This window comes from Cervus elaphus, chromosome 27 (genome assembly GCF_910594005.1).
Source record: "Cervus elaphus chromosome 27, mCerEla1.1, whole genome shotgun sequence".
In the NCBI taxonomy this organism is placed as follows: domain Eukaryota; kingdom Metazoa; phylum Chordata; class Mammalia; order Artiodactyla; family Cervidae; genus Cervus; species Cervus elaphus.
This window is the reverse complement of record NC_057841.1, coordinates 59,604,451-59,627,361: the sequence shown is the minus strand read 5'-3', so window position 1 is coordinate 59,627,361 and position 22,911 is coordinate 59,604,451. Positions and strand designations below refer to the sequence as shown.

The following is a 22,911-nucleotide window of genomic DNA, read 5'->3' as shown; positions in this document are numbered from 1 at the left end:
AGCATCACTAGCATTTGGGGCTATATAATACTTTGAATACACAGAAGAACTGTACAAAAAAGATCTTCATGACCCAGATAATCACGATGGTGTGATCAGTCACCTAGAGCCAGACATCCTGGAATGTGAGTCAAGTGGGCCTTAGAAAGCATCACTATGCACAAAGCTAGTGGAGGTGATGGAATTCCAGTTGAGCTATTTTAAATCCTGAAAGATGATGCTTTGAAAGTGCTGCACTCAATAAGCCAGCAAATTTGGAAAACTCAGCAGTGGCCACAGGACTGGAAAAGGTCAGTTTTCATTCCAATCCCAAAGAAAGGCAATGCCAAAGAATGCTCAAACTACCGCACAATTGCACTCATCTCACACGCTAGTAAAGTAATGCTCAAAGTTCTCCAAGCCAGGCTTCAGCAATACGTGAACCGTGAATTTCCAGATGTTCAAGCTGGTTTTAGAAAAGGCAGAGGAACCAGAGATCAAATTGCCAACATCCGCTGGATCATTGAAAAAGCAAGAGAATTCCAGAAAAACATCTATTTCTGCTTTATTGACTATGCCAAAGCCTTTGACTGTGTGGATCACAATAAACTGTGGAAAATTCTGAGAGATGGGCATACCAGATCACCTGACCTGCCTCTTGAGAAACCTGTATGCAGGCCAGGAAGCAACAGTTAGAACTGGACAACATGGAACAACAGACTAGTTCCAAATAGGAAAAGGAGTACGTCAAGGCTGTATCTTGTCACCCTGCTTATTTAACTTATATGCAGAGTACATCATGAGAAACGCTGGGCTGGAAGAAGCACAAGCTGGAATCAAGATTGCTGGGAGAAATATCAATAACCTCAGATATGCAGATGACACCACCCTTATGGCAGAAAGTGAAGAGGAACTAAAAAGCCTCTTGATGAAAGTGAAAGAGGAGAGTGAAAAAGTTGCCTTAAAGCTCAACATTCAGAAAACTAAGATCATGGCATCTGGTCCTATCACTTCATGGCAAAATAGCTGGGGAAACAGTGGAAACAGTGTCAGACTTTATTTTTCTGGGCTCCAAAATCACTGCAGATGGTGACTGCAGCCATGAAATTAAAAGCCGCTTACTCCTTGGAAGGAAAGTTATGACCAACCTAGACAGCATATTAAAAAGCAGAGACATTACTTTGCCAACAAAGGTCCGTATAGTCAAGGCTATGGTTTTTCCAGTGGTCATGTATGGATGTGAGAGTTGGACTGTGAAGAAAGCTGAGCACTGAAAAATTGATGCTTTTGAATTGTGGTGTTGGAGAAGACTCTTGAGAGTCCCTTGGACTGCAAAGGAGATCCAACCAGTCCATCCTAAAGGAGATCAGTCCTGGGTGTTCACTGGAGGGACTGATGCTGAAGCTGAAACTCCAATACTTTGGCCACCTCATGCGAAGAGTTGACTCATTGGAAAAGACCCTGATGCTGGGAGGGGTTGGAGGCAGGAGGAGAAGCGGACGACAGAGGATGAGATGCCTGGATGGCGTCACCGACTCGGTGGACGTAAGTTTGAGTAAACTGCAGGAGTTGGTGATGGACAGGGAGGCCTGGCGTGCTGCTATTCATGGGGTCGCAAAGAGTCGGACACGACTGAGCGACTGAACTGAACTGAACACTTTGTTGGGGAGGGCAGTGTCTGTCTACTCTATGCATTACGGGGTTTTAGAAACACCTGGCTTTTATCCACAACATGCGAAAGCAACCCTAGCCCCTGAGTCGTGACCATCAAAAATGACTTCACAAACTGTCATATCTTGGGGTGGGGGTGGATGACAAAAGTGCCCCCAGTTGAGAACTGCTGTCCAAGTCCACTTTCCTCCCCTGTACTCATTCCATAGGCGCTCACAGTATCTTTGGGGTAATTCTGTAAGAAGGTTCTTATGATCTGGTGTTCATTTTTCAACTCCCTCCCCCTTGAAGCAATAGGGAAGAAAGAAGTTTAACTTTCTATACCAAGAAAGTGGCAAAGCTGAGATCTGAACAAGAGTTTCCTCTGACTTCAATACTTTCATTTGTTTCTACATGTTACTTCTTAGGGGCCAGCTAACTCTGTACATGGGGATGGGATGGCTTAATCATTTATTTGAAGAAAAGTTCCATCCTCATCAGTTTTAGCTGGTTTCCCTCTCCTCCCTCCCCCAACCCAAGGAATTTCAAATGACAGATCTGCTAGCAAAGGTTCATGCACTGGACTATTTCCTAATTAATGGGTAAAACAGAGAGGGGGACAGAGGTCACTGTGTGGCTGCCAGGAAAATCCCCAGGAAGCTGAGACTGATGGCTGAGCTCCTTGCCTGACTGAGCTGTGCTTAAGATCAACAGCAGAAGCTACGCAGTTAACAGGAAGGAACTAGAGCTCTGGGCCAGAAATGTTTCCAGATGAGGAAGCATGTTGTAAAGAGCCAAAACCCAGAGCACACAGTGGGGCAGGCATCCAAGCCAGGAAGGCCCAGAGACATGGGGAGAGCGTGTGAGCGTACCTTAGGTTAAAAACCACAGGGGAGAAAAATGCCCCAACATGCCCTTCGATGTCACATCAAAAGTCTGGATCCCTCAGACCACCAAAGGCAGAAGCAGCATCCTGGGTGCCAGACCTTCAGTCTACTGATGTGTCATAACACAAGGGACACCTGGAAGAAGGCTGCGACTTTTCCTAAGAATCACAGGGGATGAACACTCAAGGGCTCACCACGCTGTGCCAGAAGTGGACGCACACCCATGTCATTTGTAAAACCCACTAGCCCCGGAGCCAGGAAGAGACTAGCGAGGCCGCTCATGCTGATTTAAGTGCTAACTTAAACGTGCACTCTATAGGACTTCCCTGGTGGTCCAGTGGCTAAGACTCCGTGCTCCCAATGCAGGGCACCCGGGTCTGATACCTGGTCAGGGGAATAGATCCCGCATACCAACGAAGACTGAAGATCCTGAGTGCCGCAGCTAAGACCTGGCACAGCCAAATAAATACTTTAAAAATAATGAATTCTGAACCTTAGATGCCTCTCCTGCTCCACCTTACTGCTGGCCCTGAAACCCACCTTTGTTGCACTGTAGGCCCTGCACCAACAGCTCAAAGGAAGTGTGCGTGCATGCATGCTAAGTTGCCCAGACATGTCCGACTCTTTGCGACCCTATGGATGTTAGTCCGCTAGGCTCTCTCCATGGGACTTTCCAGGCAAGGATACTGAAGTCAATTGCCATGCCCTCCTTCTGGGGATCTTCCTGAAAAAGGGATCGACCTCGAGTCTCTTGTGTTTCCTGCATTGGCAGGTGAGTTCTTTACCAGTAGCACCACCTGGGACGCCCAGGGGAGGTACTGTCTTTGAGAAGCACACAGCCTCGATGCACAGGTTTTAAATTATGCGCGTGGATGTGAAGTGTACCGGGGAAAAGAACCCTCAGAGGCGCAGAAGCTGGTTCCTCGGGAGCTAGTGTGGGCTCAGAACTAACCAGCTGCATGACCTCAGGCTTGAAGCTTCCCCTGGACCAGTTTCCTCATCTGGACAAGGGGTGATGACCACCTCTACTTCCTGCTTCATAAACCATCACACACTTCTGATGTCAGTGTGTGTGGAAGGCTTGTGCGGGTTACTACAGAATGGGCTTAAACGGCCTTATATTTTGAAAGTTGAGAAATGGGAGGAGTCAGGGGGGCGGTGTTCCTTGCCAATAACAAGCCAATGATAAAGAAATGGCTATTTTTATTAACTCATCTGGTCTCCAATCAAAAAACTTGCATTGCAAAGAGCTCAGCACAGACAGTTTGAGAAACCCTGTTCCATCCAAAGGGGAGAACAGACGAAAGAGCTTTAAAAACCCAGTGGACTGAGGTAAAGCTAATTATCCCTTAAAAAATAAATACATGAAAAAGAAATGTAATGTCAAGGACTGAAGGAAAGCTAAATAAGAATTAAAAAGCTTAGTCTAAGCTTAGAAATGATTTTTTTTTTAAATATAAAGATGATCTGCAGTGAGGCTATTCATCAACTTATAAAAAAAAGTCATACAGAAGAGTCTGTTTATGCATGTTGGTTGTTCAGAACATTAAATCCATAATCCTAAAGAAAACCGTATCATAAACAGTAATCCCTAGACTACACAACGAAGGCTCAGGAAATCTGTGAAGTAACTGCAGCAAGAAGCAACACTAACCCCCTTCCGTTACTCTCTGACGCCACCCTGGGCTTCTCAGCCAACACCCCCCACTAGCTGGGGCCAGGACGAGCCCCTGCCAACATCACCACACTGCCACCTTTCCAAATGCACACCGCTGGGCACTTCCCTAAGTCTCCTGCAGGGACTGGGAGGGCAAGAGTCTACGACTCTCATGGAAATGTTAATGAGAACTCTGCATAGTACCCACCACGGTAGTCCCATGGCTTATTTTTATAAGATTTAGGATTTTCCCACAAAGATCTTTACGTGAAACTGAGGTTGAAGGAATGTTCCTGCTTTCCTCTTGGGGTCTGCAGATACCAGCTTGGAAAGCACAGGCAGCCCCAGCAGTTGCACGGACCCCAGCAAAACTGTCGAGCGGGGCTCTCTCTCTGACCTTGAGTGAGCTCCTCAACTACCAGAGTGAAACACTAGTGCAAAACTAGCACCACACTGAATAAGCGAGATGCCTGACAAGTGCATTAAATCACTGTTTTTCTACAGTGTACCTCCTTCCCCACAAAGAAGCAGGGATTGGAGACTGTCTTTACGAGCTGGTCTATGTGTTCACAGCCGTAAACTGTACAGAGGTCTATAAAAAAAAGGCACATAAAAATATGGCTACGTTCCCATGTAATTCCTAACTTTCTCATGGGTCAAAGCTTTGGATTTCATCAAAATTAAACACCCAGTGACCGCATTCCTGGGCTAAACATTAATTACTGGAACATGGAAGTGGGTATCAATCTACAGCAATGGCCCCGGGAACTGGCTCAGGTAACCAGATATGAAGTAAACACTTAGATAAGCTTTAAACTGTCATTCTTTTATCTGTTCTCTCACTGAATTTTCCCACAAAGGGAGAAGTACTAAAGGAGTTACCTGGGGCCCTAACTTCCCATGGAATCTTAGCTTCCAAGGAGAATTCTTAAGATTTCTGTGTCTTATCATCTCCATTATAAAATACCATAATTCTAAGCTTCCCAAATGTGTACAGTTCCCAGAACTTAAGAGATAAACTAACTGTACCAGTTTGTCGTGCCCTTCATGTCAATTTTGAACAAAAATATTAACTCAGAAATGTCAACAACAGTCTGTAAATCAAGCAATATGAACCACTTTTTAAATCTGAAACTGAAAGAAAAACCTAGAACAAGAGACAGGGTGGTATATGGCCCAACTCTGCCCACTGGACCTCACACTTGATCACAGTGGGGCCCCTCACACACAGCAGATTCGGAATACACTGAAATTCAATCGTATTTACTACGCCGAGGGAAGCAGGGGCTGTTTTGACTACCATGTCCAAAGAAGCTACAAGCATGACTTCCACAGACTGAACTGCCTTCTTCTCCTTCTGGGAAGCCTCTGAGGATCAGACCCTGTGCCCAGCGGTACGGAGAGAGGGGGTGGTGGCTCTGTCTGACTTTCTTTCTGCTCCCAGCCCTGCACCGTATTTGGACGGTGACTTGATGCAGTTACTTAATCTAAGTTTAAGTTTCCTCATCCGCCATGTGGAAGATGACAACAGCAACGCTGAGAGGTGGCGTGAGATGCACAGTAACTTTCATACTGAAAGAACCAGGAGAGCGTTAGATGTGTCAGGGCCATCAGATGGGAGGGAGTATTAAACCGAATACACCTCTCAGGTACGAAGTGCAGCAAACACTTCTACTGAAGCTGAGGGCAGTAACCCTCCCGGATGTCTGCATGACACAATTCATCTGAAGCAACAAACCAACAGTTACAAGTAGTATATACGGGACACTCCCCCTGGGCCCAGCACACTCTAAGTGCTTCACGTAACTTATCTCCCTCAGTCCTCCTGACAAGCACTAGCTATGGGCATGCAGACCGAAGCCCAGGAAAGGCTAAGCAGTCTGTGCAAGGTCAGAGGGCCAGCGAGGAGCACAGCCCAGGTGTGAGCTCTCACCAGCACGGACACTCTTTGAAGGCTCACGGTATAACCCCCAAGTCTTGTGTCCTTCCGGTTTTCGCTGGATGAAAAATTCTCAGCCCGGTGCTAGCTCACCCTCACCCATTCCTTCAGGAGCCAGTCTGCGGATTATGTCTCAGAGCATAAGGGGACCACAGTCACATGCTGAGGATAAATTACAAAGCTGAGCCTTGCTCTGGATGCCATTCTGAGAAAAACTGAGAAGAGTTACCCAGGACTCTTAAAACCGTTATGAAGGCCAGAGGTCTTTCCTAAGCTCTCCACCACCCTCATCCCAATCCATCTCTAAGACAGGTCATTAGCATAGAGGAGGAGATGGCTTTTCTATGCAATGTATTTATGACCTATGTATATATAACCTGATGATAACTGTCTCAGGCCTTATCTGTAAAAGCTGTCCATGTTTTTCTCTACCTATCCAGAGAAAACAATCGGGGGCATTTCAAAGTCACAGTAATGGAGATTAGCTTCAAAGTGAAATTTTCAAAAAGAAACTAAAATATGTCCCATTTATGCAAAAGCACTGAAAAAGGTTTTTGATTCATTAGTACACACTATTCCATTTCTCTTTTTAGGCATCAATGTGCAAAAAAAAAAAAAAAACACAAAACCAAAACACCTTGGTATCTTGCAGTCAAGAAATCTAACAGCTCTCTCCCTGTGAAGGGGACAGAAGACGGCTCGTGGACAAAGGCTCTGATGTGGCGCCTCCCCAGTCATTTACTATGCTGGGTGCACACGATGTGTGAGCGATTAGTGCCTCTGCGTGGGAGGAATCTTTTTGTTCTTAAAATTCAGGTAAGAACTTTAACAGAATCAACTCCAGGATGTTCAAACCAGAATGGGCCCCGCCACGTGCCTTCGTCAACCTGACCATGCACAGAGGGAGTGTGCATGTGCATGTACATTATGGTTTAGCAGCAACAGTATATGCACACCTTTTGGAGACGCGATTAAAGACGATGGTTACGACTCATCCACTGTCATCGTTAACTGGGATGGCTACTCAGTCCCCAGTCAAGGTCCAAGTCACTCCTGGACACAGGCTGCCAAGGAGCTATTTACTTATTTAGTTTTGATTTTTACTGGAAGAAACACGCTACGCTGCAATTCAAGAAGCCCAGGGAACAAAAGAATGAGAAGACGTTGTCAAATAAAATGGAATTCAGCAGCTTGGTTGATATCCAAGGTGAAACAGTATCCCAGGAAAGGTCGCATTTGTCATCATGTGGTTGTCGGAAGGGACCAGACAGCACAGTATTTGATTATGTAGGGTGGTGTGCTAATCAGGGCCAGTAAACTCGCCTAGCCCACAGACGTTTTTTTGAAAGGAAAAAAGGGGAGAGAGAAGGAAAAGAGAAATTTTAAGGCCATGTTCTAAGCACTTTATATGTATTATCTCATTTAACCATCCTAATAACCCCGAGGGAGGTACCATTATTAGCTCCCTTTTGAAGATGTGAGAATTGGAAAAGTTCAGTGACCTGCCCACACCATCCAGTCAGCACAGCCAGGATCTAAACAGTGATGGACCCAGGATTCAAACTCGGACTTGTCTCATCTTCTCATGTTGTCTCTGTGAATCTACTGAAGACAACCAGGGTCCTGGAGTTAAACTCAACAGCAGACAGCCCTGGACTCTTATCAAAATCATGCACTGCCACTCAGAGACATGTAGTTTCTCTTAAAGTATATACAGAAAAGATCATCATTTTTTAAAGGGATATTATCTTGGTTTTCACTAAGATAGGTGACATTCGTGTAAATTCCAAGTTCCCCAAGGGATAGAGCCTAATCTTGTAATAGATGGATTCTACTGTAAACTTAACATTTCCTAAATTTTATTCTTATTCTGTATCATTGATCTACAGAAGTGATTGTGCTTGCTGGCACAGATGAAAATTCAAGAAACTGAATTGCTGTTTTTTTTGGAGAAAGATACTGAAGAATCGGCACTCGCAGCATCAAAGTCCAACAGGAAGGAAGACGACATCCAAGAAGACACACCTGCAAGAGGCAGCTTTTGGGAAAAGCCCTGGAGACAGCGGAGAACTGCGACGGGGAGCAGGCAAGGGGTGAGTGGACGCGGCCGTCGGAGTCTCTCCTGGGTCGCGTGTTCACGCTCGCAGAGCATCCTCACCGAGCACGGGCAGGGGCTCCAGCAGCCACTGTGGGCACCGCTCCCTGCCTCCTGGGATCTAACGTGACCCTTTCCGCAGGACTCATTTTACATGCACATCTTCCCTTCCAGCAAAATCACAAACAGTCCCAGGGCAGACACAGTTTTGTACATCCTTCTATCCCCCACTGGGCCTAGCCAACACGTGGTACATTTTCAATAACCACTTGATTTAATTTCAAGAATAGAATGACTCCTGTAGGACAGAATCTGAAGCTCTCTCTGTGAGCCGTCCCAGGTATTGAAAATGGGGTATAGGAAGCTGAATAATAATCCACAAAGACATCAGGTCCTAATTCCTGGAACTGGTAGATGTCAACTTATCTTAAAAAAAAAAAGGTTTTTGCAGATGTGACTAAATTAGGGATCTTGAGACAGATTATCCTGGATTATACAAGTGGGCACTACATGAAACTGCAGGTGTCCTTCTAGGAGAAGCGGGCTTCCCTGGTGGCTTAGCGGGTAAAAAACCCACCTGCAATGCAGGAGCCTGGGGTTTGATTCCTGGGTGGGGACGATCCCCTGGAGGAGGGAATGGCTACCCACTCCAGTATTCTTGCCTGGAGAGTTCCATGGACAGAGGAGCCTGGTGGGCTACAGTCCATGGGGTTGCAAAGAGTCAGACACGACTGAGTAACACTTTCAACATTTCACTTGTAGGACAAGTATAGGAGGCAACTGAAGACTGAGGAGGAGGTGGTAATGAGACATGGGAGGCAGAGACTGGAGTGACGTGGCCACAATCGAAGGGATGCTGGCAGCAAGAACCTGGAGGCGGCAAGGGATGGATTCTCCCCTGAGCCTCCGGAGGAGCACAGACCTGTGACATCCTGATTCCAGTCCAGCGATTGTGAGCTTGAACTTCTGGCCTCCAGAATTATGAGAGGATTCATTTCTATGTTTTGAGGCCAGGTCTGTAAGTAAGCTGTTGCCACTGCCACAGGAAACCGATACACGGGAAAAGACCAATCCAAAAACCTGTTTTAGGAAGAGGAGAACTGGAGGGCTGGGAGAGGTCTCGTCCTCGAACCCACAAGGATGTTCTTTGTGAATCCAGCAGAGACTGAACTGCCAGGGGAATCCTGTTTGAAACCAGAGAACATGACCAACAGCGACATGTAACGCCATTCAAACCTTTATCTTGGGCACCACCAGAAATAAAAATGCTATTATGGGTCAAACTCCAATTCTGTGAGAGTGATCGGGCCACCTGAAGATGTGCCCCCGATATTATCTTACCACCAACACATCCATCAGGTTGAGATGCACACCTGTGCATTCTTCCTACCCTGCCCAGTGCTTCTGATCTGTGCACACGCGCCAGGAGGCACTTTCTTTCTGGAAACACAAAGACAAGACAGGCAAAAAAGGAAACACCTGTCTATTCCAAACCCCTTCAAGAGTCTGCTTAGAACTATTTTCCCCCACAAAACCTAGAGGATTCTGAAGGCTGCTGGTAATTTCCTCTTTCAACATTCGAAGTCCTCCTCCATTTTTATTTGCCAGCCCTGAGAGCCCCAGCAGACCTATGGCTGACCGTCCTTCTCCTTACATAGAGTGCGTGCTAAGTCTCTTTGGTCATGTCTGACTCTTTGCGACCCCATGGACTGCAGCCCGCCAGGCTCTTCTGTCCACGGGATTCTCTAGGCAAGAATACTGGAGTGGACTGCCATGCCCTCCTCCAGGGGATCGTCCCAACTCAGGGACTGAACCCGAATCTCTACGTGTCCTGCATAGGCAGGTGGGTTCTTTACCACCCGGGAAGCCCACCGCAGTCATCTTTCTTTGCAATGTTATACAAAAGCACAAAGCAAATGCAGTAATATCCCTCCAGGTTCTGAGCTCACCCGATCAGCTGAGATACTAAAGTACTACTGAAGTACTAAGTGTTATTTGAACTATGGTTTCCTTTAAAATAAAGCTCTGGCCACCTAAATACGTGAAGGTTGGTTGTGGCTGCTGTTTCACCGCTGTTGTCTTAAAACCATTTAATAGTTTAAAATGGAAGATAAACCAACACAATGTGAAATGTGCTTTCAACGTGTTTTAACCTCTGACCTAAAAAGTTGAAAGGAAAAATGAGGCTGGTCTGGCAGTTTCATCAGATGACTTGCTGTGAGCATATCCAGGAAAAACCATACTTGTGACACAGAGATTGCACACACTGGCAGCTGCTTGTTTCTGACAGAGCAACCATTTCTGCTCATTTCAGTACTGCCATATTTTTATTTAGACACTTCTTAAGAAATCTGTGTCAACAGCTGCTTGGTTGAAACATAAAAGACTAACAATTACACTTCAACTTTTTTTTTTTAAGCAGAGAGATTTAAAAAAAAAAAAAAGGATTGAATTTGGAGCCATTCAGTCAAAGTGCTTCCCCCTCAATCCCAGATGCAAACTTGTTCTTTAAAAAAAAGGAGGGGAAACCAAAATGAATCCACGTCAACCCAAATTCAACAGGCCTGATAAAGACACCCCACCAAGACTTTTGAAACTTCCTAATTACCTTGGCTATTTAAATTAAAGAAGAAAATGTAACCAGAAGGTGGCAGGAAGGAGAATCCTTCACTTTACTTTGGGAAAAAGCAGAAAGTGGGGTGTGCATTTCCATGATATGATTCATGATCAGATTTCACAGTGCTAATGTGAAGGCTGGTATAAAATGGGAACGCATGTCACTGAAGACAGATAGTACTGAAATATTTCCTAATACCCAAACCCTTACTCAGGGTAAAGAGATCTTATAAACAAGTCACGAGAACCCATTATTACACAGCAGAGAATACATGAGTCAAAAGCAGTAAGATGTTTTGCAAAGACCTGGTTATGTTAACTAAAATAAAAAAAAAACAAAACACAGCATTAAAGAAGCAGCTTATTATACACACATACATATCACATATGTATCATATACTTACATACTTACATCATATACTTATCACAGCACACATACATATGCTGGTGTACCATTTAGAAGAGCTTTACTGTACGCAGCTTGGGTTATTAAAATTACTGTGCTTTCTAGTGACATTGAAGCACACAACAATTACCCCATATCCAAAAGCTGACATCTTCTTGCTAATTCAAAAGTGGATTTATTACTTTTTAAAAAGGTGATCTGTTCTTTAAATTAAAACCCAGCTAGCCTGGTGCATTAACTTCACTGGCGCTGATTTTGCCAGGAACAGAACAAGCCATTTCTCATCTTAGCTTCATAAAACTATTTTATTAAGAAACATGATTCGACTGTTAAGGAAGAATCCAAAACTGCACTTATCCCCCAAATGAACAACAAACCTGCGCATAGCGTGTACTAGGTAGCCACCAACCAAGTTTTCTCTTTTTTTTTTTCTTTTCTTTTTGACGAGATTCTCTGAGCCACTTGTCTCAAATTCTGGGATGTCACCCAGCTGGATATGATATAATCTAGCAAAATGATTTGCGAAAACAATATTCCTTTAGGTACACCCTCCTCCAAAGTCAGCATTAGTATATTTTGAGCTTCCAATAGACCAAACTTATAAAAGAGTAAAAAATTACATGCGGTCAATTCATTTGTTTTTAAGATAAGTATTCTATGGATCAAAAGATTTCACTTTTCAGATTAAGTCTTATTTTATAGGCATTCACTTACTTAGTACCATTGTAATCCAAAGAAGATTAATATTGGGGAGCTAACATGCCATATACTTATTTGTACTAAAACGAACATAAAATAAATTCATTCAATAATTAACAAGCATTAATCACATATAATGGAAAAGCAAATGGCAGCCCACGCCAGTATTCTTGCCTAGGAAACCCCATGGACAAAGTCTGAGCCTGGTGGGCTGCAGTCCATGGGGTCGCAAAGAGTCGGACACGACTCGGCAACTGAGCTGGAGCAATCACGTGTAATGCGGCGCTGGCTGGTAAGGAACCCGTCTACCCATGCAGGAGACTTAAGAGACCTGGGTTCAGTCCCTGGGTTGGGAAGATCCCCTGGAGGAGGGAATGGCTAGCCACTCTAGTATTCTTGCCAGGAGAATTCCATGGACAGAGGAGCCTGGCAGGCTACAGTCCATAGGGTCGCAGAGAGTCGGACACGACTGAAGTGTATTTAGTTACTAGACAATACGGGTAGAAGGGAGAAAACCCTTAACCTCATAAGCGCTTAGAGAAAGGGAGGTAGACAGAGACACACGTACAGAAACATCTATGAATACAAGGTAGGATGTAACGTAAGTCACGAGCAAGGCAAGAATAAAGCTCTGACTTGGGTGGGATGGCCACACGGAAGGGGGGTGAGGGGACCCCTGGGATGGAGGAGGGACTGGGCGGAGGGGCCCAGGCGAAGGCGGAGGACAGCAGGAGGCGCCGGGCAGGCTGAGCCAGGGGAGGTTCGGCCACGGGGAGACCAGGAGAGCCGTGGTGGAGGGCCACCCCGACAGGTGGGCCTGGGGCAGTGAGGCTGGTGGCGCCTGGGCATCCGGAGTCCACCCGTAGGAGGACGGGGAGCCACAGAGGCGGTGGGGCGCGTGCAGGACGAGGCTCTGGGGGCCGCTCGAGGGCAGCTCCTCTGCGGAGTCCCTGCAGCCACTCAGCTCACAGGGATGTGCTCTTAGGCTTAACGCTCCGTTAAGCGAGGTTGCCAGCACCCGCCAGCCGACACCCAACAGCGACGTGTTCAGGTTCTCATCCTGCTTTCAAGGTGGGAACTGAGGTGCCTCTGGAGGACCTCCAGATCTGTGACCTTTCACGTTACTTTTGCACTTCAGGATGATAGACAATTAATGGCCACATGGCTTATTCAATCTAGCTTCTTAAACTGGTTATACCCCAACTAAGAGTGTGGCTTCCCTGATGGCTCAGCGGGTAAAGAATCTGCCTGCAATGCAGGAGACACAGGAGATGCAAGTTCAATCCCTGGGTGGGGAAGATCCCCTGGAGGAGCAATGGCAACCCACTCCAGTATTGTTGCCTGGAAAATCCCATGGACAGAGGAGCCTGGCGGGCTACAGTCCAAAGGGTCACGAACAGTCAGATGAGACTGAGCACATTGCCACTCTCTGGTAAGAGAAGACAACTTGGGTTGCTTCTTTTTAAATAAGGTGTGTGTGTGTGTATGTGTGAACTAAATGCTAGGAAGCTGCTGGCAAATGTTCACTATACTCATGGTGGGGTGGGGGAACCCTGGAAATTCTTGATTCACATATCAACAATTATTTGCGGCAATTTTTGCTTTGCACTTAGTTTCACCCAACTATGCTTTAGCTTTAAAAACTGATATATGAAATCAGCCTATTGGAGAACACCAAACAAAGATGCCTGCCGCCTCTCTTAGGCAAAGATTCCACGCCACAGGCCAAATTCCATTCATTGTATGCCAATAAGCTGGTACAGTGGGAAAATGAACCAGACTCCGTCATTCTCAGGACTCAGAAAATAGCCGCTTGACACAGACTCGGACAGATTCAATTAGTCCATTTAAATCTGAAAAATGTGGCGCTGGCTTCATCACACCACACACTCACTCACTGATTTTCACATGAGAACGTCACTCGCCAATAGCAAACACCGTTCTCTCTCCTTCCTAGACACAGATGTCTGCACTTCCTGGCCTCCTGGCAGGCAGGCAGAGCCTCCGAGAAGAGGGGACAGAGGCACCTCCTAGCTGGGCTCCTGTGCGACCTCCGCTCCTCTGGGTCTCTGAGTGACCACGCAGATGGGCATGGCCTGCTGACCCGCCCTGGCACGCGGCACAAGCGAGAGGTGTCAAGCCAGTAAGATCTGGGGGCGCCCTAACCGACCTCTCTTTTCTCAAAGCCCGTCACTGCCAGTGCGGCCCTGAGTGGGCCTCCAGTGGACAAACAGGGTTCCGCTTTGGGGGCAGAGGGCGCATCTCCATGAGACAGAATACTACACGTCTGCGTAAATGAACAGCTCCTTTTCATCACAGAGAAACTGGCTACAGTTTCGGTCCACATCCCAGCAGCACTAATCCTGTGCTTCAGAGTCACAGTAATATATGTTCTCGCTCTAAATTGTAAAAAACATTGCTAGGATTCTTTTCTTACACATCATTTCTAATAATGCTGCCTTATACAAACACTATTTTCATATGCAACAAGATAAGGGATTATCTGGCTATTTTTAGATGCTCTACCCACTCTGAGTCTGGCCAAGGTTGTTTATATACATTTGAAGGAACCTCCAAGCTTTCATGCTGGTTATTATTTCACATTTGCCAGGGGTGGGATTTCGTCAGCAATAGCAATACATCATGCAGATGACGGGAAGTTTAATCTATTTCATCCTGCGTTTATGAAGCCCAGTCAAACAATGGTTTGAATCTATTTTAAACTATCCAGTCAAACAATGAAGGTGGAACTATTTTTAATAACAAATCCTTTGCACTAATAAGATTAGCAAAAGAAATCTGGCCAGGGTATTTCCCCACTGAACTTCCTGATTACTAAACTGTGTGATAAATAGTTGGTCTGTTAGTCATTTCTTTGCATTTTCATTCATTCATTCAACAAATACTTGTTTTGTGCCTTCTTTGTTTCAAGCACGTAACAGGCTCCAAGCATGCAGAGTTGAATGCCAATCTATGGGTTTATAATATTAATTTATTAAAATGTCTATCTGCCAGATGGCTTCACAGCTGAATTCTACCAAAAATTTAGAGAAGAGCTAACACCTATCTTACTCAAACTCTTCCAGAAAATTGAAGAAGAAGGTAAACTTCCAAACTCATTCTATGAGGCCACTATCACCCTAATTCCAAAACCAGACAAAGATGCCACAAAAAAAGAAAACTACAGGCCAATATCACTGATGAACATACATGCAGAAATCCTTAACAAAATTCTAGCAAACAGAATCCAACAACATATTAAAAAAATCATACATCATGACCAAGTGGGCTTTATCCCAGGAATGCAAGGATTCTTTAATATCCACAAATCAATCAATGTAATACACTACATTAACAAATTGAAAGATAAAAACCATATGATTATCTCAATAGATGCAGAAAAAGCCTTTGACAAAATTCAACACCCATTTATGATTAAAACTCTCCAGAAAGCAGGAATAGAAGGAACATACCTCAACATAATAAAAGCTATATATGACAAACCCCCAGCAAGCATTACCCTCAGTGGTGAAAAATTGAAAGCATTTCCCCTGAAATCAGGAACAAGACAAGGGTGCCCACTCTCACCACTACTATTCAACATAGTTTTGGAAGTTTTGGCCACAGCAGTCAGAGCAGAAAAAGAAGTAAAAGGAATCCAGATAGCAAAAGAAGAAGTGAAACTCTCGCTGTTCGCAGATGACATGATCCTCTACATAGAAAACCCTAAAGACTCTACCAGAAAATTACTAGAGCTAATCAATGAATATAGTAAAGTTGCAGGATATAAAATTAACACACAGAAATCCCTTGCATTCCTATACACTAACAATGAGAAAACAGAAAGAGAAATTAAGGAAACAATACCATTCACCACTGCAACAAAAAGAATAAAATACTTAGGAGTATATCTACCTAAAGAAACAAAAGACCTATACATAGAAAACTATAAAACACTGATGAAAGAAATCAAAGAGGACACAAACAGATGGAGAAATATACCATGTTCATGGATTGGAAGAATCAATATTGTCAAAATGGCTATACTACCCAAAGCAATCTATAGATTCAATGCAATCCCTATCAAGCTACCAACAGTATTTTTCACAGAACTAGAACAAAGAATTTCACAATTTATATGGAAATACAAAAAACCTCGAATAGCCAAAGTCATCTTGAGAAAGAAGAATGGAACTGGAGGAATCAACCTGCCTGACTTCAGACTCTACTACAAAGCCACACTCATCAAGACAGTATGGTACTGGCACAAAGACAGAAATATAGATCAATGGAACAGAATAGAAAGCCCAGAGATAAATCCACAAACTTATGGACACCTTATCTTCGACAAAGGAGGCAAGGATATACAATGGAAAAAAGACAACCTCTTTAACAAGTGGTGCTGGGAAAACTGGTCAACCACTTGTAAAAGAATTAGACTAGAACACTTTCTAACACCATACACAAAAATAAACTCAAAATGGATTAAAGATCTAAATGTAAGACCAGAAACTATAAAACTCCTAGAGGAGAACATAGGCAAAACACTCTCCGACATAAATCACAGCAAGATCCCCTATGACCCACCTCCCAGAATATTGGAAATAAAAGCAAAAATAAACAAATGGGACCTAATGAAACTTAAAAGCTTTTGCACAACAAAGGAAACTATAAGCAAGGTGAAAAGACAGCCCTCAGATTGGGAGAAAATAATAGCAAATGAAGCAACAGACAAAGGATTAATCTCAAAAATATACAAGCAACTCCTGCAGCTCAGTTCCAGAAAAATAAATGACCCAATCAAAAAATGGGCCAAAGAACTAAACAGACATTTCTCCAAAGAAGACATACAGATGGCTAACAAACACATGAAAACATGCTCAACATCACTCATTATCAGAGAAATGCAAATCAAAACCACAATAAGGTACCATTACACGCCAGTCAGGATGGCTGCTATCCAAAAGTCTACAAGCAATTAATGCTGGAGAGGGTGTGGAGAAAAGGGAACCCTCTTACACTGTTGGTGGGAATGCAAACTAGTATAGCCGCTATGGAGAAGAGTGTGGAGATTTCTTAAAAAACTGGAAATAGAACTGCCATATGACCCAGCAATCCCACTCCTGGGCATAAACACCGAGGAAACCAGATCTGAAAGAGACATGTGCACCCCAATGTTCATTGCAGCACTGTTCATAATAGCCAGGACATGGAAGCAACCTAGATGCCCATCAGCAGACGAATGGATAAGGAAGCTGTGGTACATATACACCACGGAATATTACTCAGCCGTTAAAAAGAATTCATTTGAACCAGTTCTAATGAGATGGATGAAACTGGAGCCCATTATACAGAGTGAAGTAAGCCAGAAAGATAAAGACCATTACAGTATACTAATGCATATCTATATGGAATTTAGAAAGACGGTAACGATAACCCTATTTGCAAAACAGAATAAGAGACACAGATGTACAGAACAGAATTTTGGACTCTGCGGGAGAAGGTGAGGCTGGGATGTTTCGAGAGAATAGCACCGAAACATGTATATTATCAAGGGTGAAACAGATCACCAGTCCAGGCTGGATGCATGAGACAAGTGCTCGGGCCTGGTGCACTGGGAAGACCCAGAGGAATCGGGTGGAGAGGGAGGTGGGAGGGGGAATCGGGATGGAGAACACTTGTAAATCCATGGCTGATTCATGTCAATGTATGACAAAACCCACTGAAATGTTGTGAAGTAATTAGCCTCCAACTAATAAAAATAAATGAAAAAAAAAAAATAAAACGTCTATCTGAACACTGGATAGCTAGCAGTTGTCAATATTTTGCTTTAATAGTACAGAGAGATGCTTATTAAATGTGCCACTTTTAATTGTGACATGCGAGATTACTGAATAAAAAAATGAAGTTCCTGAAAGTCAATTAATTTTATTAAGGAAATTCTGAGTATCAATGGGATACAGCAAGACCTCAGGTTCACGAGAACAAATTCAGTTGATTTATGGGAGAACCTGAAAATTTGCCAAGAGCTGTATAGTTATTCACACTTAGCACACAGAGATTTCAGCGGACTGTATAACTCTGGTAACCCTAAGATGCTTCCATGGTGGTTCAGTGGCAAAGAATCCGCCTGATAATGTAGGAGACTAGGGTTTGATCCCTGTTGGGAAGATCCCCTGCAAAAGGAAAAGGCAACCAACACCAGTATTCTTGCCTGGAGAGTCCTACAGATAGAGGAGCCTGGTGGGCTACCGTCATCGCAAAAGAGTTGACTTAGCAACTAAACAGCAACAACAACCCTAAGACATGCAAAATCCACGGAAGACATTCTCCTGCCTCGGACACTCGATGGGGATGTGGTGGTGATGAGTGTTGGTGAAGGCCTTCGCACCGCGTCACTGAGGGTGTCTCTTGCTTCGGGTCCCATCACCATCAGCAGCTGCCAGAGCGGGAGGATGGGGCTCTGAGTGTGCGCGGCTGACTCACACCCCGAGAGGCGCATGCTCGGCAGACGGCGTGCAAGACACACTTCTGTCTGCTCACAAGCTTACTTTAAAAGCACCCTGAAGAGCAGATTCTAGTCATCAAAATGCTAATAAGAGTTCCATAAACGGAATGGTCAGGCTCAACATTTTTCCTACCCAGACCTGATGCCCGTTGGCCTTGCACACAATCAGCAGTTCCTGAAACAGAAGCTGCTCCTTCCTCCCTGGCTCCTCAGCCCCTCCCAGCAGAGCCTTCCTAGATGCAACTCAGAGTGGAGACCAGAGCCAGAGCCTCGAATCTGAGCTAATTTATGTACAAAGCAGTCACCCGTAAGCACTAGTCATGTGTTACCACATTTACTTGGAAAAACATTCACAATGGATTGAGCACGCATCCCTGCAGCAACGTGGGTCACTCACTCATTTATTTTTACAACTAATCTAGACAAAGGAATAAGCAGGTTGACTTAGTGGTACTGCAGTAGCAATGTTTCAATTCTCAGAATAAAATAGCAATTACTTCTGATTATAACTATACCTAAACCCAGGATATGGTGCCCAATTATGGGTCTGTTCTTTTGTCAGGGTACTTACATTTGTACCTCTGGATGCCTGGTACAAGGAATCATGCTGGATTTACACTGAGAACATGGCATAACTGAAAAACCATCTGTCTGATACTTCAGTTTTTCTAACTGGACCCGGTACAAACTAGTTAGTTAGCTGAGCTGCTCAGTTTTTAGGTAGCAAGTTAGTAATATTTATCTAGATTGCAGAGAAAGTGATACAATGAATGTTCGACATTTAAACACATTTTCACTGGGACCTCAATATTAAAAACAACCTCAGTGGTGCTATTGGTATATATTGGATCAGTATCTGTTGCTAAGCCTTGAAAATAAAAGTCAATATTTAACCAAAACTTATTTTGCCAACAGCAAACTGGAGGTCCTAAGAAGACAATATACTAAACTGTAAAACAGTTAAACCCCTGAGTTTCCCTTCTTCCTTTAGGAAATAAAATTCTGTAATAAAACTCTCACGAAATCATGTTAATACCCACCTCACAGCCTTACATAAACTGTCTGATACTTACCTCCGCAGTTTAGTGCTTTAAAAATTTTACTGTACAATATGAAATTTTATGGCTGTAGTCTCTTAAACTGGGAGACTATTCACAATTATTCATGTTTCTATTTTGTGTACTAAAAAAAAAAAAAATCCTACAATTAAATATGAGAAAGAAAACAGAATAGAAGCCGCTGTTTTCCGTCTCTTGACGGTTTGGTTATGAAACCTTCAAGGTAGGTCACTCCATTTTCCACAATGAGCCTTGAGATAAGAAGTAACATGAGCCTTCTCCACGGCCTACTATTCCATTTTTCTCAAAGTTGGTAGAAGAGCAAGATTTCAGTGAGAACTACTGGGTGGGCAAATTAGTCAGGCATGGATGACCAAAGTTCTACAGTAATTTGATTTTAAAGCTTATTTTCTCGTAATACTTGAGATCAAGCTCAGCTGTAAATGAAACTGCAGTATGAACTAGGCACATGATAGGCACATGACTTCTTCTTGTGTTGTTTTGTTTTGTTAATGGCTGTCAGAGGACTCTTCCCACCATCTGGCGAGGCAGAGCAAACGGGCTCTGCCCTGAGCTTACTCCTTGCTCTTCCAAGTAAAACACACACACACACAACTGATAGAAGGACCCTCACCAGCAGTGAAACCCTAACCCAGTGACTCAATTGTCTACCAAGTCCAATGTTTTCTATTTGATCAAACATAATGCATAAGGAAGCAAATGGAAATTTGCACTAGGAAACTCTTTTTAGACCTCATTTTACAAAATTCTTTATCTATCAAAGATTTATGAATAGCCCGAGAACATGAAAAGCAGTGTGAATGAACAGAGGTTTAGATTCTGCTCTGTAAAGTCAGGATATCATAACTTCAATTTATTCAGAAATGTAGTATAGACATGAACTCATGATCATGAGGGTAAATTCACCCTGCAGGGTGACGGTCCCTGTAGGACCCTTGCCCACAATTTCACTCTGTGGACTCCGTGGTCATGAAGCACTTTCTACAGGAGATTTGTATATTCTACTTTCTTCTTATGGATTTATTTTACATAAACTTATTTCCACTCCGTATTTTAAACACAATTACTGACCAAAGCCTTGTCCTCTGTTTGTAAGTCAAGCATGCAGTTGTCTGAATTCTTTGGCTGAAGGCAAACAAAAACAAATGAGACTGGAATGTCAGGCTGGGTTAAGAGCTGCCTTTTTGATCATATGGACCTTTATTAAGCTCCTTATTATTTGTACAGGAGAAAGTTAAATGAGGACAAAGTTATACAAACTCGAACAATGTCAAACTAGAAGTGTCCAGTAAAAAAGTCAAAGAAGAAAATGTCTTAAAAAAGCTCTTTTAAGTTCTTCAATTAAGTATTACCAGCACACTCAATTCTTTCTCTGTAAATATTAGCCTCCAGGTGCTCATTCTGGGTTGATAAAAAGCTTATTATCATTAAGGTCACAGAACAATATTCTCATACATGCTTGGCCTTTTGGGAAAATTTCTCTTGGCTGCCATGCACGACCTTTGGATCACAGAAATTCCCAAACGCAGGCGATGCACACCAACAACAGCTCACGCTGTCATCACCGCAGCTCCAGCGTCCAGCAGGGCCCTCAGCGGCGTCCTGTATTTGACTGTTTACCCAAACTGACCCGTCTGAATTAGCAGCACCCTGTGGGATGCATCAGCAGTCAGGTCAACATTCCAAGCTGCTGGGATTATCAGTACCTTCAGGGAATCCTCAGTGCGCTAGGCTCCACTCTGCCACATACCGAAAGAGTTTGTTTTCTATTGTTGTCACCATATCCATGAGATAAAGAGGATGGGCTACACAAGGACTGTGTGTTATGCTCATAAGATGCCCTTCTCTTTAAGACACCGTCCACTGACAGGAGTTTGTGACCGAGTTAAATGCATGTGTTTACATGAACAAAACTGAAAAAGAACACAGTACGTTATATAAAGTAGTTTTTAGGTACTTTCTATAAAAAGGACAGCACTCTTTGCAGATGCCAAATTAATGTGTCAAACACGGCACATTTACGGGAATGCTGCCCATGCTGCGGAACACTGAAGACCCGTGTGGCATCTCCTTACATTCTACACAACACGGCACTTCTCTGGGCACATACTCAGCCAATGTCCATCCAGTTTATTACACAGGCCTACATTATGATGTATATAGTATTTTAGAAATTCAGAATTGTCGATGTAAAAGTTCTAATGAATACAGCTTCTATTCCACCCTATACTTAAACACACCCGTGGTGACTGTGAAGACTGATGCCGTGTGCCTAACAACGTGCACCCTCATGCGAAACGCTCCAACAGCTCTGGAATACGGCACAGGTAACAACGGACTCAAGGTATGGGAACTGTGTGTAGTCACTTAGAAAAGAAGGTGGCTTTTTTCATAGGTAAGGAGACTGCACCTTAATAAATGATGTCCTATTTACTGTGGAAGCAGGATAAGAGCTTATTATAACATGCTGCTTGAGTAAGACTGAAAGGGTAGGGAATTCCCTGGTGGTCCAGTGGCTAGGACCTGGCTTTTCAATGTGGGGTCCCAGATTCGATCCCTGGTCAGGGAACTAAGATCGTGTATGCCGAGTGGCACAGCCGGGCTGGGGGGTGTGGGTGGGGGGTAAGGTGCTGGAAGAATGAGGAATGAACCCAACAGAAATCTAGTTCATCTAACATTTAATTTCTACATTCTGCTTTCATAAAATCGCTTGATTAAAAAGTTTGATTCTTGCAAAGAATCATTTGTAAGAGGAGGACAGGTTTTAATATCTGTAAAACTGACTTGCCCATGTCTAGAACAAACTAGACTAGAATCTAGAATGTCTCTTAAATAGCAGTTAGAAACACCTGGTATGAATGAACGCTGACCATTCTATCAACTTCACAGGTAAGCTATTATCAACCGTTATCTTAATTGAGCCTGGTCTCAGAGAAAGGCCTCATTGAAAAGGTAGGAAGTAACCATATGTTAGAAAAATCTAGAAGGCAAAACATGGAATTTTACCTAGTGAACTTTTATCTTAACAATCTGGACAGTTAGGATTGTCCAAACACTCCCAACAGACAACTCAGATTACTGAACACCATCGAGCCAACGAGGCAGACCAACTCCTGATCTGCCTGAAAACAAAACGACAGTGACAACTTAGACCAAGTCCTCTAACATGGCAGTATTTGGACACTCACAGAAGAACTTGGTAATATAAAAGGCCATTTTCCCTGGAACTGACAAATAACAAGAGTTAAGTTTTTCTGTTAAGTACTTTAGGCATATTTAACTCATTTAGACAACATGCATTTATTGTCTATTATCTTCAATACATCATACTAAGTGGTAAGTGATGTTAATTCTGAGCAAATCCATCAAAATGAGGCAAAGAAAAGGCAAAAAAGA

At 43.7% G+C, this 22,911-nt stretch overlaps 1 protein-coding gene across 14 annotated transcripts in view; it reads right to left on the bottom strand.

Annotated features, from left to right (window-relative positions):
• NEDD4L (NEDD4 like E3 ubiquitin protein ligase) overlaps positions 1-22,911 on the bottom strand; it is a 365,506-nt gene that overhangs the window by 99,930 nt on the left and 242,665 nt on the right. The window lies entirely within an intron of this gene.